The sequence below is a fragment of the Gorilla gorilla genome, chromosome 3, assembly GCF_029281585.2.
Source record: "Gorilla gorilla gorilla isolate KB3781 chromosome 3, NHGRI_mGorGor1-v2.1_pri, whole genome shotgun sequence".
NCBI classification, from domain to species: Eukaryota; Metazoa; Chordata; class Mammalia; order Primates; family Hominidae; genus Gorilla; species Gorilla gorilla.
The window spans coordinates 40,218,699-40,239,036 of NC_073227.2; the positions used below are offsets into that span (position 1 = coordinate 40,218,699).

At 35.6% G+C, this 20,338-nt stretch overlaps 1 long non-coding RNA gene across 2 annotated transcripts in view; it reads left to right on the plus strand.

Annotated features, from left to right (window-relative positions):
- LOC109026545 (uncharacterized) overlaps positions 1–20,338 on the plus strand; it is a 150,558-nt gene that overhangs the window by 106,101 nt on the left and 24,119 nt on the right. Inside the window, exon 2 of one of the 2 annotated variants that reach the window (XR_008678961.2) lies at positions 2,512–2,558. The exons of the other annotated variant lie outside the window; for it this stretch is intronic. This is a non-coding gene — a long non-coding RNA (uncharacterized lncRNA). The remainder of the gene's footprint in view (positions 1–2,511; positions 2,559–20,338) is intronic. 2 annotated transcript variants of the gene reach the window in all.

A 20,338-nucleotide genomic window follows, 5' to 3' on the forward strand; every position in this document is an offset into this window, starting at 1 on the left:
CATAGAACCACTTAAACTTTGCAACAATTTCATTGTCTTTTTTAGTATATGAAAAATGTTTTCTCATTATATTAACAATTCTGTGCATTCTACATCAAAACTTTCATCCTTATGACAAACTAATACTTTATCCTTTTAAACTTACTACAAAAATATAGGGGAAATTTTAATTTTTCCTTCCAAATATAGGTTCATAAGAAATAAAGTTTACTTGAACAAAATTGGAATGAACAAACATCTTGGAATTTGTTGGGTGTGACATATATATTCTTACTTAATATACTGAATTATTGTTTTAAAAATCCTTTCTGTGTGTTTTATAAATGTATATTATACAGCAGATTATTTATTTAGTTGCTACCTTTCCATCATTAGTCAGATATTGCAAGAACATATTCATCTTCCCAGTGAAGTAGGGTTTATAAACTCAAAGGCTAGCATACTATTGCTTATTAAACACATTTTAAATGGAATAAATATGAAAATTACATGGATATCAATATTATTTAATTTAGATTTTATTACAGTTTTTGAATAAAACCCCATGATCAAACATAAATTTACCTTATAGTAAGTCACTAAAAGAACTGATCATATGTATCAGTGTTTCTCAGGTTTGGTTTAGTTTTGTTTACTTTGTCTATAATTTATTTGGGATTTGTATTCTCTTCTCTGTGGTATCCAATGGAAAACAATAACTATATGATTTTAAAACATGCATATTTAAAATAGATTGTGCGAGTGTGGTTATATTTTCATCAGCTTTAGTGAGGGAGACACACATTATTCATATTTCCAGGAATGTAGTGTATTGTTTCACATACATATTTAAATCCTAGGCATAAAACTGTGTTGCATTACTACACTTTATCTGTCATGAACATTCTTTTTCTGAAGTCCTTCTCATTTTGTCTTGCTCCTTTTAATAATGCAGGTCTGACCATTAGTCATTTCATTTTTCTGGCTAACATCTTTGCATTAGGGGGTAGACAGGTGATCTGACAAACATCAGGAAGATACAGTAGGAGTTTTGTTGGGGTTGTTGGAATAGAGGCAAGCTGTTCATGTTGGGTCTAAATATGGAGCCTAAACTTGTAAGAAGCTGCCATCTGAAAGCCACACAAAAGGTAGAAGAGCTAAGAGAAGACAATAAAATGATGATTTTTTTTTTTTTTTTTTTTTGAGACAGAGTCTTGCTCTGTTGCCCAGGCTGGAGTGCAGTGGCGCGATCTCGGCTCACTGCAAGCTCCTCCTCCGGGGTTCATGCCATTCTCCTGCCTCAGCCTCCCGAGTAGCTGGGACTACAGGCGCCTGCAACCACACCCGGCTAATTTTTTGTATTTTCAGTAGAGAGGGGTTTCACTGTGTTAGCCAGGATGGTCTGGATCTCCTGACCTCGTGATCCATCCGCCTCCGCCTTCCAAAGTGCTGGGATCACAAGGGTGAGCCACCGCGCCCGGCCAAAATGATGATTTTTTAAGTTACTGAACCCAGTTATACTAACTGAAGCCTATAATTATGAGGCAGTATATTTCTTTTCACTTTATCTCTTTGAACTGATTTGCAAGTGAGAGTCGCTTAATTGATGCTTTAAAGTTAGCCATAAAAGAAAACAAACAAAACTAAAAAACATGACAAACTACAGTTATTAAGTGTGGGTTAGTGGCTATCAATGTATTTCTCTAAATAAAGATAATTTTCTAAATAAATGACAAAGTTTAAATATATATTTACTCTTTTGAAAGTATTTATTCAGCCCCAATGTAGGCTCATCAGTTAACAAAACAGGTAAAAACTCAGACTTCAGGAGCTTGGTTTCCTTTAAGTCAATTTAGTGCCAAATGTTTTCCTTTGTTTTCCTCTTCAGTCTGCCACATACTTATTAACAAATAGATCTTAGGGGAATATAAGACATGTGAGAATTATGATCTATTTGCCCGGAAGACCCAAAGACTCATTTACATAATGGGGGTTTGCTTGGGGAGGCACAATTAATGTGCCCCCAGCTCAGGGTTATCTCTAGTATTGATTCATGGCAACTTTCTCAACTAGAAACTCCTAATTTGGGTTTGAGGTATTGCTTTTCTTAGAGTCTGATCTACTCTTGTCTTCTAGGGCAGAGTCACTTTCTAATTGTCTACTAGATATCTCCAGCTGAGGCAAGAGTTGGGTCTGGAGGCGGAGAACATAAGGCCACAATTCACGCTGACTTCTTAGAACTAAATCAAATGGAAACACTTCAGCTATGACAGGAAATATCCTCTCCATTTACATATGGCGTACACCAAGTAAATGACTTTTTAACTTTACTTCATCCTCTTCATTTACATAGCGCGTACACCAAGTAACCAGTGGAAATCTCTAGAGGGTATTGAAACCCAAGAAAATTCTGTAACCTGACTCTTGAGCCCCTATGCTCACGCCCGCTCCCACCCTGTGGAGTGTAATTTAATTTTCAGTAAATGTCTGCTTTTGTTGCTTCATTCTTTCCTTGCTTTGTTTTTGTGTTAGGTCCAGTTCCTTGTTCAAGACACCAAGACCCTGGACAACCTCCTCTGGTAACACAGCTAAATTTTTCATAAACATCTGACCAAAGTTCTAATATTTTCTTTTCATGTGCAGTCAAAAATTTCATCTATTAGGAGGGATGAAGAGAATGCATCAAAACCCTGCTATATTGCTTGTAAGTCTGAATTGCTAAGGCAGCATCTAGTAGCAAAAATTAAAAAAAAATAAGGACAGAAGTACAGGGCTGTTGAAGTTGGGATGCACCCATTTATACGTGTTCTTTTCTTCTATAACTGTTCCTCTTCCATCATGTGAAATACTATTCTAGAGACACTGGATGAAATTTATAGTTTGATTTTTATTGTGAGAAGAATTATTTCCAGAATGCAATCCGCAGCGTGATTAGTATAGGTATCAATTGTCACTGGTTTGTTGTATCGGTTAGTTTTCCGTATAGCCTTTAAACGTAGTAATATGTTTCCCATATTCAAATTAGGAATGGGGATCCAGAAAAGTAGAAAATAAAAATAATTGCATTTGATGAATCAGTAGAAATAGTCTTTGATATTTCTTCTTAAAACAGTTCTATGAAAGTAGCATTAAAAGTGAACACAGCAGCCCTAAAATAAACTTAGCAGATGACCTTCTGGGTTGGATTTTACAGTATCTTGTATGGATTATTGCCTCTGAAAGTGTAATGAGAGGGCCAGAAAGAGAAATAATCTCTTTCATATTTGTTATCAAAATTAAGCATCTTGTAGCTATCCCCCAATCTTCTTCCGATTTGACAAAAATAAAAAATTACTAGGTTAGTTGGGGCAACTCAGATGAGAAGCAGAACGTTCCTATTCTGCTTATAACCTTTTCAACTACAAAATTTATTTATTTTTTTGCTTCCTTTCTTTCTTATTTTTTTAACAGCATTGAAATATTGAGAGAAGGGAGTTTAAAAAGATCAACTAAGAAGACTAAAACAAATGTTTGCACTGTTAATGATTTTTTTCACTTGTATAAATTTTAGAACTTTCTACTTCTATGCCAAATTTATTATTTTTACAAATGTGAATTACATGTAAAAACAAACTAGGCAATTTGAGAATTAACATGAATGGAGACATAGAGTGCTAATTATAAGGAAATCATGATTTTTCTATTAGCTCATGTGAACAACAAAGTGAAAACAATAAACTAATTTAAATATATTGAAATCCTAGTAATCTTAAAATGATAATGATAGAGGAATATTTTGAAAATTGGTTTTGGCATAAAGTAGCACTGATATTTGGTATTATTTTAGCAAATAGATTTAAATTCTCTAATACGAATCAAAATGAACAATGTGGTTATTAAAAGGAAAGTATCTGAGAATAAGTTTTTTTCTCTAAAACCTTACAGTTTGTTTGAGCCGGTATCCCCCAAAATTCTACCTTCAGCTGCCTTAGCATTTCCATCTCTAAATTCAAAGTTAAAACAGCAAAAATTTTATATTTTCTCAATATTTCAAGCCCTGTCATATCATTTATGGCATATTACTTAATGATAAATAGTATCATAAATGAAATTGCATGCTATAAAATATCATAATAGAATAAATAAAACAGAGAACTCGGTGGATTCATTTGATTTTCCTTGATCCATTAACCAAGCATTGCTATTATCTTCAGTGGCAGAAATGGCTGACGACAAAAGGCTTGCATTTTCTGCTGCTGAGCTGAAAACACAGATTAAGAAACAGGCAGGATTTTTAATAATTTTATTTTGAAGTGTGTAGATAATCATTCGGCTTTTTTCAGGGGTGATTAGAGCTATTTTGACATCAAGTAAGGTAAAAAGAAAAAAATAGAAAAATACGTAATTTACCTTTCAATGTAAAAGCTAAATGAAGCCTCAAAAAATGAGTAAATCTTGTCTTCTTTCTCCTACCTGGGCTAAACCTAAAAATGGCAAAGAAATGAATCAAGGTCTGAGGTGAAAGTCAAGTTAGTATTTTTTAGTAATCATTCTTTGACTCATTCACTGATTCACCCACTCCACAAATGCTAATTGAGTAGTTTCCAAGTGCCTGGTCCTGGAGATCCAGGTACCTGCATCATTTTTCTAAATCCTTGGCTTCAAGAAATCAGTAGGGGGTAAGGCCAAGCTGTGAGATGGGAAAAAAATACAGTAAACAAATACTGGAATGATGTAAGGTCTTTGCAGAAAAAGAGCAAGAAAAATATGACACATCAAAGAAGGATGTATTCATGCCCTAAGAAGAAAGAAGCAACTGTGTTGAGATGGCATAATGCTGGGCAATGGATGGTCATAGCAGGTCTGAACAGACAGGGAAGAGGAATGTAGAATTTATCGTGAGGTCACTCTGAGGCTACTGGAAGCCTTTAAACATGGGAGTGATAGGTTAAGATTTGCATCTTAGAAATATTATCATATCAATATGGGAGAATGCCAGGATAAATCAAGGAAAGAAGACCACATAAAGCCTTCTACTGGTGAGAAATTATGTCCTGAATTATGAATTGGGAGCAGTGGGAATGCAACACAGTCTTTACTGGATACAGTAAAGTACTTTCCACAAAGTACTCTGTTTAAAACCATGTGTCTTGCTTTCATTTCTCTTTCAGAAACTTTATCCCACATCTTTGGGTTGGAATATCAACTAATAAGAGAATTAGCATTTTAGCTTTCTTAGAGTGGATCTTTGAATATACCCAACAATTATTCAATAAACTTTCATCCTTTCATTTTTTATTCTAGCAATCCATTTTTCCACATTACTCTACTTTCTAACACTATAATAATAAAAGTCTCTTCATTGAACACTAGCAAACCATTGAGGTGAAAGACTACAAGTTTTTACCCTCAGCGCCAAGCACAGAGCCTTGCACTTACAAAGTTTCTAATAAATATTAAATTTAGATATGTATAAATTATTTAGCAAATGCTATCAAGTTACTTACTGCGAATCGTTCCTCAACAATTTGGTAATAAGAGAGGTAAAGTAGGCTTCTAGGATTAATGTCGATGAGATATTAAAAAATCACATTGAAACGACACAAAAAATATATCTACATGACTAAGACTAGATTGTATCCTGAGTGAATATATTTTATTATCTGGCAGTATTTATTTTCTGGAAATTCTTAGTACAAGACATAAAATACATATGAGACTAAATTAAATATTAGACAGATTAAACAATTTGTATAGGACACTTCGGTTGTGTTATAAATTGACAAAGATTCAATTAAAAATAACTGAAGCCAAAAGAAAGAAAAAGAGAGAGAGAGGGAGATAGAGAAGAAGGGAGGGAGGGAGGAAGGAAGGAAGGAAGGAAGGAGGGAAGGAAAGAAGGAAGGAAGGAAGGAAGAGAGTTTCCAGGAGTTTCCAGTTTTTATAGATACTGGAAGCACCAAAATCCATATGGTAGAGTTTGGGGTGGCTGGATCCAATGGTACAAACAATGTCATGGGACTTTCTCTCTTTTCACACTCTGCACAAACTTTTCTGTGTAGTAGCCATAATGGTCCCAAGTCAATACTTGCATCTCCTGAGTATACCTACCCCAAGAAACTTGATAGAAAGTCCTAGGCAGGTAATGGTTTAGTCAGCTTTTTCTCCATCCACATTTTTCAGTCTATCAGAGTCATCAGGCAAGCTGTTCACTTGAAAGTGTAGAGGGCCGGGCGTGGTGGCTCATGCCTGTAATCCCAGCACTTTGGGAGGCTGAGGCGGGTGGTTCACGAGGTCAGGAGATCGAGACCATCCTGACCTCGTGATCAGCCCACCTTGGCCTCCCAAAGTGCTGGCGTTACCGGCGTGAGCCATAATTGGGATATTTTATCACAATAACAAGCATAACTGGCATAAAGAGGTTTGAGAATAAAAATCTTACTCTGCGAGCATGGGACTGATCTTCTAGCAAAGAGAGTTTTCTCTGCTGTAAGCATTTCCAGGGAGAATGGGGACCTTCAGCATTAGTTGGTTAAGTAAAAGCTAGTTCATACACCTTCTTTCTCTCTGTCTCTTTAGTTTTTTTTTTTTCCAATTTATATCTGAGAAAGTATGAGTGTACATTTGACTTGGGCTACACAAGTAAATGTGATGTAACTTTAATGAAAAAAATAAATGTTTACTGTGAAAATTTCTCATAAAGACCAAAACTTTTTTTGTCCACTGCCAGTCTTGAAGAAGTTGCTACAGAATGCCAAATATTAAATGTGGTTGAACTGATATCCATCTACTGAGCATATAATATTTTATAGTAAGATGAAACACCATAGCATATATATGGAGATAAGTTTATACATTCAATTATTTTTTTGTTTATCCTTATTCATAAACAAAGCAGTAGACTTTGGGAAATAGCAAGATACATTGAGAACTCCTTTCATATATACTTTTAAAATTTTATTTTTAATTGACAAATAAAATTGTATTTATTTATTGTGCACATTTTGATATTTCCTAAAGGAATTGCGAAAAAAAACACTTGTAAATACATTTTATATTTGTATTGGTCCAATTACAGAGAAACAAATATTGCCTAAAAGTATGTAACAACCTAATAAAGAAAAAAACACATATGAAGCAAAAGTTATTTTTATCATATCTTTTTTCATAATAATTACTTGAATTTTTGATGGCTTCAAAACTCAAAAAGCATACTATTATTTTCATATGTATATTTGCATATTTGATTTTGAGAAACAAAGATAAAATGCCATTACATCCCCTGGTGTTACATTCATCTTTCATAATATCAAAATTTCTCCATTAGCAATTTCAGTTTAAACCTGCTCAAATTTGGGGAACTCAATGAATATCAGTGTTCTTAACTTGTTTAAAGAGAATAAAAACTATTAGCTATATCTGATAGGTTTTTCTTTGAGAAGATACATGATTTAAATAAAAAATTATAATAAAAAGCTAAATTTGTTATGAAAAAACATCACATAGTTTCGAGGTAGGTAGTCAAATAAATCCTTTAGTGTTTCAGGAATTACTATTTCTTTCATTTGCTAATATATCTCCAATGTATAGATAATTCTCATTTCTTTTTATTGGTGCTTAGCATTTTCTTTCACGAAAGTAATATTTTTTACATTTAGGAAGTTTTGATGAAAGACCAGCAGTCTTACATGATTAAAGCTGAAAAAGCCAGCGTATTTTGGATTTGGGTTCCCAGCATTAGAATGCTCATTCTAGGGAAGGAGAGACATTAGCTACATCCAGTGTCCAAAGGCAGCAATGACAATATGACTCCATAGAAAGCCTGGTACATAGTTTGGTTTCATTTTGGTTGTTAGCCACCATGATTGCTAGCAATTTTCTGAGTGTAATTCACCAGACTTACTGATCATTTTCATAGCTATTCCTTTCTTGGCTTAAAAATTACTTTTAAACTAATAACGCTTCCTGATGCACAATTTGTGTTTGATGATTATAAATGCCTTCATAGTATATAGAGAAAAGAAGTGTTCCTAGAGGTTACATAATTTGGTATCAAGTCCAAAGTGTATTATTAACTTGACCCATGACCTTGGGAAGACCCCTGGACTCTTTTTTTAATAATATGTGAAAAAAAAAAAGAATTGCCTAGAATACACCACTGATGAGTATGCTTCCTTATTAGCTTGACAATTTTCAGTCCAACTTTAAAATGTATACTACCAATCTTACTTTATAGTCGCCTGAGAAAATGGCAGGTAACTTTAAAAAAGCAAAATCAAATTTATCGTAAGAAATAAAAAAAAGCAAAAGACTTATTACAGTAAGTTATTTTTAAAAAAGGTCTGGCTGGAGAAGGGTGGAGGGGGGAGGGAGAAGTAGAGGGGGGCAGTAGAGATTCCCTCAAATACGTTAGTATGGCTATTCTCAGGATACCTAAATACCACAGCTCTGCATTCCAGCTGTAATAATAGATGCTAGTTTGGAAATTTACATAAAATTAATTTTTCTGTCTGTAGTGCCCTAAATCAGTCATCTGGATATCTAAAATGGGTCATTTACTGTCATGACAACAAAAGCCACAATTTTGTTTTTTGCTATTCTGATACTAGCACATGTATAATCAAAAGTTATCGATATCTTACTCTTGTTTATTCCCACAGTGCAATGTGCATGAAATGACATAAAGTTACAGGTAAAAAATAACGCAAAGTTTTTTTTTTCTTTTCTTTTTTTTTTTGAGACGTAGTCTCGCTCTGTCGCCCAAGCTGGAGTGGAGTGGCGCAATCTCGGCTCACTGCAAGCTCCGCCTCCCAGGTTCATGCCATTCTCCTGCCTCAGCCTCCGGAGTAACTGGGAGTACAGACGCCCTCCACCAAGCCCGGCTAGTTTTTTGTATTTTTAGTAGAGATGGGGTTTCACCGAAAATAACTCAAAGTTTTAAGAAAATAAATCTATTTCAAAAATCTCTCACCTAGGTTTGATTAGCCTAAGAGCAATGACACTTTGGACCACCAGAGAGATTTTACAGTAACAGAGAGAGCAAGAAATAGAAAGCACCCTGTCTTCTCTGTACATTCAGGGCAGAATCGGGGAATATTGAGTAAATAATGCACAGAATGAAATTTTAACATTCTAGTTCCAGTTTTTCTCCCACCTCTCCCTGTGACTTTGGAAAAGTCATTTTTCCTCTCCGAGTGTCTGCTTTTCCAATTGTGAAATGAGAATGGTGATATTGTCTATTTCTAATGCCTGTGTTTACTTTGTAGTTGAGGTGGTATAATGCAAGTGAACACATTTTTGAACTCTATTGTGCTGTGTAAAAAGATGGGCTTCAAAAATTTATAAAGGTGTTTCTTTGCTGCTTTATCTCAACTGTGCCAAGACATTACCGTTTAGTGGCTTAAAAAAGCAAAAATGATTGACATTCTACTTTTCAGTGAAGAGGTACTCTAGTTGTCAAAATGGTTTTGTTTTCTTTCCTAAGAATTTCTTACTCTCTAAGAACATTAGACTGTTTATAGAGTATTATTAAATGGTTTAAGGAATCTTAGCCCATAGTAGATTTCCCAGTGGCATGACCTTTCTATATGTTTCTTATGTAGGTCGGGCTCAGTGGACACTCTAAGAACCACAGTGGCAGATGTTTAATAATATTTCAAATTACACAGAATACACTTAAAGTGCTTGGTAATAAAGTGCTTTTAAACACACTGAGAGTTATAGAAAGTCCATTATATTGTTTAAAGAACAAAGAACACCACAATTAAATTTTAAAATATCAGAAATCCCTTCAGCAATTACCCCCAGAAATTTTGTGATAGAGATTTTTATTCTGTATCTAAAACCTAAGAAGCTTAATGCCTTATACTCAGATGGAAAAAGTGGAAAAATGCATAGAAATGTAATTCTCAGGCTCTCCTTCCTCCACTGTATGCAAATCCCTTAGTGGTATATAAATGATTTCACAGCCAAGGTTCTCACAGTAAATAATTTACTTTCCCACCATATTCTTTATGGGTGCTATATACACTCTTTATGAGACAGCAGTAAAATTCAGTAGGTTTCTTTATTTGACCAACTTTGTTCATCCCAGGAAGCAACACATATACACTTAACTGCTTCTAGAGTAAGTCTCAGTTTTATTGCAAAACGGAGGAATAAAATTTTCTTTTTAATCAAATCTTAGTGTTAATGAAATTATCATATATATTGTATATGAACCAGTAATTTTCCAAACTTAATAAAACCAATGATACAACTATAGCGAGTGTGATTTCATTGCAATGATAATCTTGAAGTATTTTTATGGACTCACAATATATTAGAGACATCAGTATGCTCATCAGTCGTCATCATTTTTACTGAAAGATTTGATGAAATGATAATTAATAGAGAGTTCTGATTGATGAATTTGTGAGTAACCCAGGGTACAACCATAAAAATACAATTTTTATTTAAATGGAATATTCCCAGCACCTCTTAAAATATTACCCATTCCCTTATTTTTTTTTCCTGCCTGCTTACCTGAGAATGTAATGAAGAAGGGAACAGGCATTTTGTGGCCTGAAAGAAAACACTATCAGCCAACTTCAGTCTGATAAGAAAACTTCCATCCAGTTAATGTCACTTTGCTCTTGTATGGCTGCATATCCTCCCATGTTGCATTATGGAAAGTCCCTAAGTAGTTTTTTTTGTTTGTTTGTTTGTTTTTAGAATGAGTGGATTATAACAGATACACTATATCCCATCATAGAGTGATGTCAAAGAATGTGCAGTCTCCATCAGTGCCTGGTCATCCCCAACTCATCTCTACCAAAAAAGAAACCACACACACACACACACACACACACAAACACATGAGCCAAGAATTATAGGACGTAAAGCACTTTGAAAAATCAGACTTTTGGTCAGTCATGGTGGCCCACACCTATAATTTCAGCACTTCAGGAGGTCAAGGCGGGAGAAAAGCTTGAGGACAGGAGTTCGAGACCGGCCTGGTCAGCACAGCAACACACTATCTCTAGAAGAAGTAAAAAATTAGCCAAGCATGGTGACACATGCCTATAGTCCCAGCTACTCAGGAAGCTGATATGGGATGATCACTTGAGCCCCGGAGTTCGAGGCTGCAGTAAGCTATGCTCATGCCACTGCATTCCAACCTGGGTAACAGAGTAAGATCCTGTCAAAAAAAAAAAAAAAAAAAATAGCCCACAGACTTTGGTGTTAGAAAGCTATCTTCAAATCCCACTTCTTCACTAACTAATTTTGTATTAATAGCTTTGAGCAAGTTACCTAATTTTTCTGTATATCAGATGTTTTTAGTAGGGGTTACGTGAGACAGCATATATAATGAGTTTTGTAGTTTCTCTAAGCAAAATGATAACTTTCCTCAAGTACTGATTGGAAATTTTTGGTAGTCCACAGAATTCTTGGTCCATATTTTCCTCCAGGCATTTGTGCAGTAACCAGCCCCTCAGCTGTGTGTGCTATGTGTTTCTCACTTTCTGTCTTGGAGGTTTTCTAACTCTACTGAAGTTTACACATAAGGAAACCCACTTATTAATGACAGAATGACCTGGGAGTATGAGGTAGTTAACATGCTATGGAGTAACTGCTGAATTATGAGAATGTGATGGTTGGTGAAAAACCTCCCTTCTTTTTTTCCTTCCGTCCTTTTTCCTTCCCCATTCTGCATGTTTCCTTGGACGGTCCCGGTGGGATCAAGCCTCAATGCCCTCAGTGCATCAACTAAATAATTCCATAATAAAGCCACTGTAATGGCTTTTTCTGCTTCCTGTCTGGCTTTCTCCCATTTATCTCCTGCTCCTTGGAATGATTTTTTTCAATTCAATTACAGCATGCAAGCTTTTATTTCAGTCTCTATTGGATTGGGGTATACTCTTCACCAAAACAAGATTATTAATGCTCTTCAATTATTTCAAGAAACAATGAATTGGGGCGAATAATAATTGAAAAGTGTATTAATTGCAAAATTAGTAACCAGTCTTCTACATCCCTGGTTGCAGACCCTTCACAATGTGACTTTATAGCATCTCACTTTAAGAGATAAAGTTCACAGAGCTCACTTTGAGAAAAGGACAGTGACAAATGCAATGTTGATGCCAGCATACATTGGAAAAGAACCTTGAAACTGAGGTTTCGTCTCTCTTGCTACTCATGGAAAGCACATAGCTATTATAAGATGAATGAGTCTAGGCTAGCTATCTGGATGATGAGAGACACTTAGCCAAGCCATCCTTGTCAACCTAGATAACATCGATCAACAACTAGACATGGGAAAAACACCATTCTATACCAGCCTGGCCTGACCAAGCCATCGGCTGGGCATAGAAATCAGCACAGTTGGTTTAGACCAGAAAAACCTTCGTAGTCTAGCCAGAGAATTTTGAAGAGAATAAAGGTTGCTTAAGACTCTCATTTTAGAAGCAGTTTGTATTTCATTTTATTTTTATTTTTTGTAGACATAGGGTCTCACTGTGTTGCCCAGGCTGGTCCTGAACTCCTGTCCTCAAGCAATCCTCCCATCTCAACCTGCCAAAGTGGGAGGCTCCACGCCCAGCCAGGGTAGTTCGTTATGCAGCAAAATTTCCCTAATACAGAGCGAGTACATATTGCTTACTATCGCTTTTTTATTTCACATCAAGTAAGACTCTGGGACTCCACTTATTCTTTTGAAAATATGACTATTTAAATTTTATTGTATTTGACAAGTCAAGCTGCATTATGCTTTCTATAACTTTTCCTTTTTTCTATTATTGTTCAATCTTAACTATTATACATTAATTTTATAGCTCTCCATTGCACCCTTTTGTAATAGCCTCCCTTATTTTATAGAGATATATGATATTTATGTCTATATCCTCACTCATCATTCCCACTCTGGGGAATGCCAGCTATCTATCGTGTCATAAAGACACACAGGCAGACTCAGGAAAGGCCCATGTGGTGAGGAACTAAGGTCTGCTGCCGATAGCTTCTTTTGAAAAACAGGCCTTCTATTACTATGCTGAACAAATTTGGAAGTGGATTCTCCCCAAGTTGAACCTTCTGATGATGCCTCTAGACTATAACTTCATGGTAGACCCTAATTCAGAAAAACCCAGCTATGCTGCTCCTCAATTGTGAGGTAATTATTGTTTGCTCTTTCCATCTGCTAAGTTCTGAGGGGTAATTTGCTCTATTGCGATAGGTAACTAAAGCAAGGCTCAACAGAGATGGTCCATATAATGTAGATAAAGTACTTGCCCTAGATCTCCTTATGAATCTTAATTTGTACAATTAATTTTCATTCCTGGGCTTTTTCAGAACCTGCTGTCTATGGCAAGGGAAATCAGGCTCAAAAATCTAATCAAATAACTAATCATCAGTGTATGCATTCATCTGAATTGCCAGATAATCCTTAACATCAGGATAGTGTTTTTGTATAACTTATTATTTTTTTTAAATCAGGGGAGTAAAGTATTTGTTGAAGATATTAATAGGATATTAGCAGGGAATTGCAGGGATCTGCTCACAGCCTTTTGGGACTTATTGACTTACACCTGTAAGCAAAACACATTGGCTCTATTTTTAAACACACGTGAACATATGTGCCTGAGCACATGCATACACACAACACACTGTAAATCTTTGGTACATACTGTCAAAACAAGGGACTTATCTTTTTTTATGTAGCTCATTTCTTTGTGACAAATTATCTATGTCTTGGCTTGCTTCCAATTTTAATACATCATCTGAGCCTACTATTTCTGGAAAACTATTTCACCAATATTTACAATGTAGAAATCGGATGTGTCCTGAGTCTCATTCTCCACTCATCCTAGCCTTTGCTATCTAAAGTTATAGCCAACTAATTTTCATTCATCTATTTATCCATACAACTATTCTTACATTTATTCTTGAGGCATATATCCTGCAGTTTATTGGTGAGTGAAACGTTTCTAGAAAAGCACTTCTCCTGGAATTTTAGATTTTCTTATATATTTATATTTTTATAGGGACCTTCTTAGTGGTAGTTCTATAATCCAAAGCAATGATTTTCAACAGCAGAAAAATCAAGATTTCTCTTTCAGTGAAAGCAAAGAGTGACGAGAAAATATTTCACAACAGACAGATATTTCTTATTCCTGAAAGAAAAAGAGGTCAATACACGCTCAGAGTGAGAAGATGAGTTAGGCAAATGAGGTAGTTTGAAGCAGGTGTCCCAGTCCCTGTAGGAATCTGTCTACATGCTGATAAAACCATTATTTCAGGAATTCTGCTTCATGAAATTAAAACTAAACAAATAAAATGTCTCCTGTTAATGGAGATGCCAAGGGTGGGTGACATTTTTGGGTTTGTGGCCCCACACTCTAAATGATGTGAAAATGCGTGATCCTTGCTGAGAGCACTGCTGAGCTGTTTGCTCCATTCCACAGGCAACCAGGCTGATGTATTCTGCTCACACAGGGAGAGCTCACAAAAATATCTACGACACCTTTAAATATCAAATGGAAAGCTTAAAATATAAACTTTTGAATGCTTTTTCATTTATGTCTACCTTTGTCTTGTCTTCCGCTCTCCCCAAGAATGTACCCCAGGCAGATTAAATCTCAAAGATAAAGAATTCATTTCCAGAATATGTTTCCTTGGTACATTAAAAACAGCTTTTAGGATTCTATTTTCTGGTTACATGTTATTTTCCCTTATCATTCCAACAACTGCAATATTAAGAAAATTTATTGTGTAGCCTAGGGCCTCGGGAACATAGGACCAATATGCCATATGACTGTAGATTCGGGGATGCCGTTTGCAGCTAGCCAAATTATGTTCATTGGGATATGGTTTACTACTTTAACCCTGTGAAGTACCAAAAATTAAATATACATGTTTTAGTGGAAACCCAGTGAAATACCCATACTCTGAACAAGTGGAGAAATTATGTTCGTGTATAAATTATATTTTGATAACTGGAAGCATCTTTTTCTGAAGTTTCTCTTGCCTACTGCAAGCAGAATTATTCTCTCATCTGTGTTCTTATAATACTTTACACGAAACTCCGTGAGAATGTACGTTATAGTATTGATAGCTTTTATATAGCTTCTTCCCCCCAGACAATGACTAACTGCAAGGATTTGTCTTCACTATTTTATTCCCCAAACACATCTAATTCCTCAAGAATTTATTAGACATTCCAAAATATCTAAAAAAGGTTAACTGCTGATTTAATTTTAATTTAGGAGTGTAAGACAAAACATCTAAACATTGGATTTGTCAATGAGTGGCTATTTTCTACATTTGCTAATTTTGTGAGTGGTCCCAATTGTAGAGTGTTGGAGCAGGATCAGGCAAAGACTAAAATTAGAACACATCAGGAAATCGTAACAGAAGGATGGGGGTGCCATGGGCCTGGGTCAAGCATGAGGGCACACAAGATGCCTTGTAGCAAGATATGTAAATGTATCCATAGGGCCTGGCCATTGACATCATTATGTACTTGGCTCTTGACAGGGGCTACTCCAGACTCAGGAAACAGATCTGAAAAATACACTGTCCTCAGTTTACATGTTCACATTTGGCTGTGGCTCCAGCCACTCGGGTTCCTTGTTTCTGCCTGTGCTCTTGCCTTGGTTTTCAGCCTCCTTAGAATGACGGTAGTTCCTGTCAATCCTTTTAATAAATGCGTTCTCTATTTAAGTCAGCTAGATTTGGTATATGCTGCTTGTAGCTAAGAACCTTGCCTGAGGTAGTTATGACAAGTGTTTAGGCACAACCAAACTGTTTCATTTACTAGACCTGAGGTGCAACGTAAGGACTCTTCACAAGAAACAAGATACGAACTTTGTTGATTCATTCGTGTATCATATATACCTAGCAAAATGCATCCCAGCACATTTGTTGATAGAAAGACATTTTTTTATAAGTAAGTGTTTGGGTGAAGGAATGAATATATGAACTGCCAGAGGGAAAAGCAAAAGTGTATTCTGTGCCACTCAACTAACTCGAATTATAATTAAATCTTCCTTAAATTTTCATATAACTCCACACAGTATATAAAGCAATGAAGAAACATTCAGGGTCTTTTTAGACAAAGAAGGTTTAGTTTACTAATTAACTGAATCCAGTGTATTTACATGCTCTTGGACAACAAAAAACTGAAGGCTGTTATTTGCCAGACTAGATAAAGCGTAATTTTATTTTATTTTTTCAGATTGAAACTAGAGTTCAGGTCTGTGAAATATAGGAACTTATTAACAATTACAAGAAAATAAATGCTTTCTTTGGCAGAAAGTGTTTTCAATTTGTACAGAACACTCTCATTCTTGAAATTACTTAGGCTCTCAGTACCCCTTCCAATTCAACATTGACAACTTTTTTAAGACCAGCGAAGGGTCTGAGATTTTACTTTGATACCAAACTCACCACTAAGCCTACCACGGTTTCATATCCCCTAAAAGCTCAATTTCAACACATTTTTATAATCACACATTTCTTACTTCCTATTGGGTATTTTCTACTTGGATATTTTCAGCCTAGATTAAATTAAACACAGTTCAAATCAGCCTAATTCTTCCAGCTGTATAACAAGTCCTTCTGAGTTAGTTGTTTCTCCTTATAGGGCCATAATTTCCATGGTTATTTAAGCTTAGGACACTGGAAATACATTGCATGTATTTATCTTCTTTGCTCTTATGTAATCAGTGGATTCTCCCTGTGCAACACATCTCTGACCATAATCCATGGTGATGATTTCACTCTAGCAAGTTCATTATAAAATTTCCCCAAATTTTGCTTTCACTATACATGTTGCCTGTTTAACTGGCTTCATGAATTCTTCAGAATGAATTATGGTTTCTGTAATGCACTTAAAGCTCTCTTTACTATTCATTCACATCGTCTCTTATAATATACCATAAACATGCTCATTTTATGTATCTGGAATAAAATACTGATCTTGTGTTTTGGTTGTTTAAATGCCTGCACCACTTTGATTATACAAACACAGCTCAATGTTTTATTCTGTGGTCTCACGTATCTTTGGGGAGACAATTCTCTATGGGAGACAAGGTTTCTGCATATTTTGAATCAGCTGCTATTCTAGGCTATCTCTTCAAAGATGTTTGTATAGCAAACTGTCTCATAAGATAGAAAAAGTGTCTCTTTCCAGAGCAGAGGTATTTGTTCCCTAACCAATATAACAAAGACAATGTTCCATTTCAAGGCAAATGGTGAGCAGTCTGGTAGCAGGCCTTTTAAAGAACTGGACCTTCCTAAACCTGGGATTATTCATTTGTGACACAAATCCACTGTGTACACAATAATGACCTAGGTCACTCCAGATCACCTATATAGGATTTGGAAGCAAGAGTTAATTGATGTGAAGGTCTATCTCATGCTGCCTCTTGTTCTATAAATAGCAACGACATTTGTCTCTGACACAAGAGTCTCGTGTTTTGTACCACGATCTGTGAAACTGTGGCAGGAAACTTCTCGGTTTGCAAGGGGAGTAAATCTCAGACCCTTTGCAGTTCTTGGCACTACCTACAACGATGGTCAGTTATGTTATTAATTGAAACCTACACTTATTTTGTAATTCTATATATTTATTTCTCACATAAATTTTAACTTTCTTAAAAGTAGGAGGTACAGCATATATTAACCACTCAGCAAACAATATAGGAATTCAAATTATTTCTTTCTTACAGTTTTGTTCGGTTCCTCCACCCCTTGACCCCACTAGAGTGTAACATCTGTGAAAACAGGGACTTGTCTTATTTATCTGTTCAAGACTAGTATCTGTAAAAAGTGCCTGGGAAATGCTATCTACTTTCAATGTATATAATAAATGACAGATCAGACATTCCAAGTTTCTGAACTTGTCTGAAAAAAGATTAGCTTTTCTAGCCTAACAAATTAAAAATTAAAATTACTAGTAGAAAGGATTTTGAGGGAGGCCTGATTTGATGATTTGAAGAAAATATTTTGTGTGGAATACACAATGCCTTCACCTTCTGGAAATGGTTGACTAAGATCTGCTATAAGCAGGAGGACTATTCCAGGAGGAGAATTTTAAAAAGTAGGCTTGAATAAAGAATATCTTGTATCATGTAGACAAAATCTAATAGAAGTGCATGCATCCATGTAACAGAAACAGCCTGTGGTTCTCCAGCATCCATTCTTCCTTAATAGGCAACTTCCAGCATTTAACTAGGCACATAGTCTCTCAGAATAAAGACTACATTACCCAGTACACCTTGCAACAAAGTATTGTTACTAAGTTGAGGTCACTGGGATAATATTGCATTGGATTCTACTTAGGGTCCTAAAATCATGCCTTTTCTTGTGTCCTTCCTTCTTCTTGTTTGCTTGAATGCCGATGTGGCAGCTTTAGCCAAGACAAATATTTGGATTGTATGACCTTGGACAATAAAGTTGGCCCTTGAACAACATAGGGGTAAGGGGTGCCTACCTCCTATGCATTTGAAAATCTACATATCATATTTGACCCTGAAAATCTTAACTACTCATAGCCTACTGTTGACTAGAAGGCTTTTCAATAAGAAAAAGTCAATTAACACATGTTTTGTGTGTTGTATGTATTAAATACTGTATTCTTACAATAAAGTGAGCTAGAGAAAACAAAATATTATTAAGACAATCATAAGGAAAAGAAAATATACTTACTATTCATTAAGTGGAAGTTGATTATCATAAAGGTCTTCATCCTCATCATCTTCTTGTTGATGGAGATGGCTAGGATGGCCATCAGATGGCTGAGAAAGAGGAGGAAGAGGGCTTGGTCTTGTCACAGTAGCGGCAGAGGAGAAAGAGGTGAAGGAAGTGAAAAGGAAAGCAAGACAGGTGTGCATACTCAGTGTAGATTTATGGAAATACATTGCAATTTCTGCCGGACATTTTTTTCGTTTTTTTTTCTCTAACAATATTTCTATATGATACCAATCCTTCTTCCACCATGTCCTTCAGTTTCAGTGCCCATATAATACAAAACTCTATATCCTAAAAAAAAGCAAAAGCAGTCTTGAGTAATCAGAACCCTCTGGTAGATTATGTAATTGTCAGTTTGTGTTTTGGCACTGCTTATTCTACATCTTTTTCCTCACCATCTGACACTAGTCCAAAAGCACTCATCTCTATCAGTAAGGAAGAGAAGTGAGCACCAGAATTAAATTAAATTAAATTAATTTATTTATTTTGTATGCTGTCTTCTAGCTCTTGAATTTCCCCAAGATTCATATCTTGAAACATTTTATCCCCTATCTTGTTTTGCCATATCCAGCATCTCTTTCATGATTTTCTTAATTGTCTCTGTTGACAATCCTGTGAGTCATGCACAACACTTGGACAGTTTTCTCCAGCAAGAATTTATTGTTTTGGGCTTTATGGCTTTCACAGCTTTTTCTATAAGAAGGACAACATCTTCAATAGTGTAATCCTTCCAGACTTTTATGATGTTCTCTCTTTCAAGGTTCTCTTCCATAGTGATGACAACTGTTTCCATAGAGTACCATGTATAATGAACCGTAAAGGTCCTTATGACTTTTAATTAGAGGCTAAATTAAAGCCATTGTGTTTCATGGCAAATAGACTACTTTAACGCTTTTGATATTGAACTCAAGGGGGTTCTCAGTGGCCAAAATCATGGTATAATATCAAAAAAACTTTAAAAGGCATTTCCTTACTGGCAGAGTACTTCCTGATTTCAGGGACAAAACATCAATGGGAGCCTATCCAGAAAAAGTGTTCTTGTTGTCCAGGTCTGCTTGTAATACAAACAAATGGCTGGAAGCTGGTGTGTATATTTTTTTCCTTCAGGGCTTGGGATTTAGTAGCTTTATAGATAAGGGCAGTCCTAATTATAAACCTGACTATATTTGCACAAAACAGCAGAGTTAGCCTATCCCTTTCTGCCTTAAATTCTGGTGCTCACTTATCTTCCTTATTAATGAATGTTCTTTGTGCCTTCCCCCTACTCCACACCCAGAACAGGTCACTTCTGCATTAAAAACCTGTTCAGGCAGATATCCTTCTCCTCGGTGATTTTCTTATTTACTGCCTCTTGGTCAGCAGAAGCTGCTGCACTTATCTTGACATTATTTAGCCTAATCTTTTTCTAAACTTATCAAACCATCCTTAGCTGACATTAAATTCTCCAGCTTCCTTTTTGCTTTAAATTGTCATATAATGACTTTACTTTTTCTCAAATCATGTTAGAGTAAAATAGGTACATCTTTCTTATAGCAATCCTTCACCAACATGAAAGCTGCATTTTCAATACAAAATGTAAAGGTATTTCACAAAATGTGCAAGGTTTTCACACATGCTGGTGTAGCTGCAGCACAGGCTTCACAAATTTCCTTTT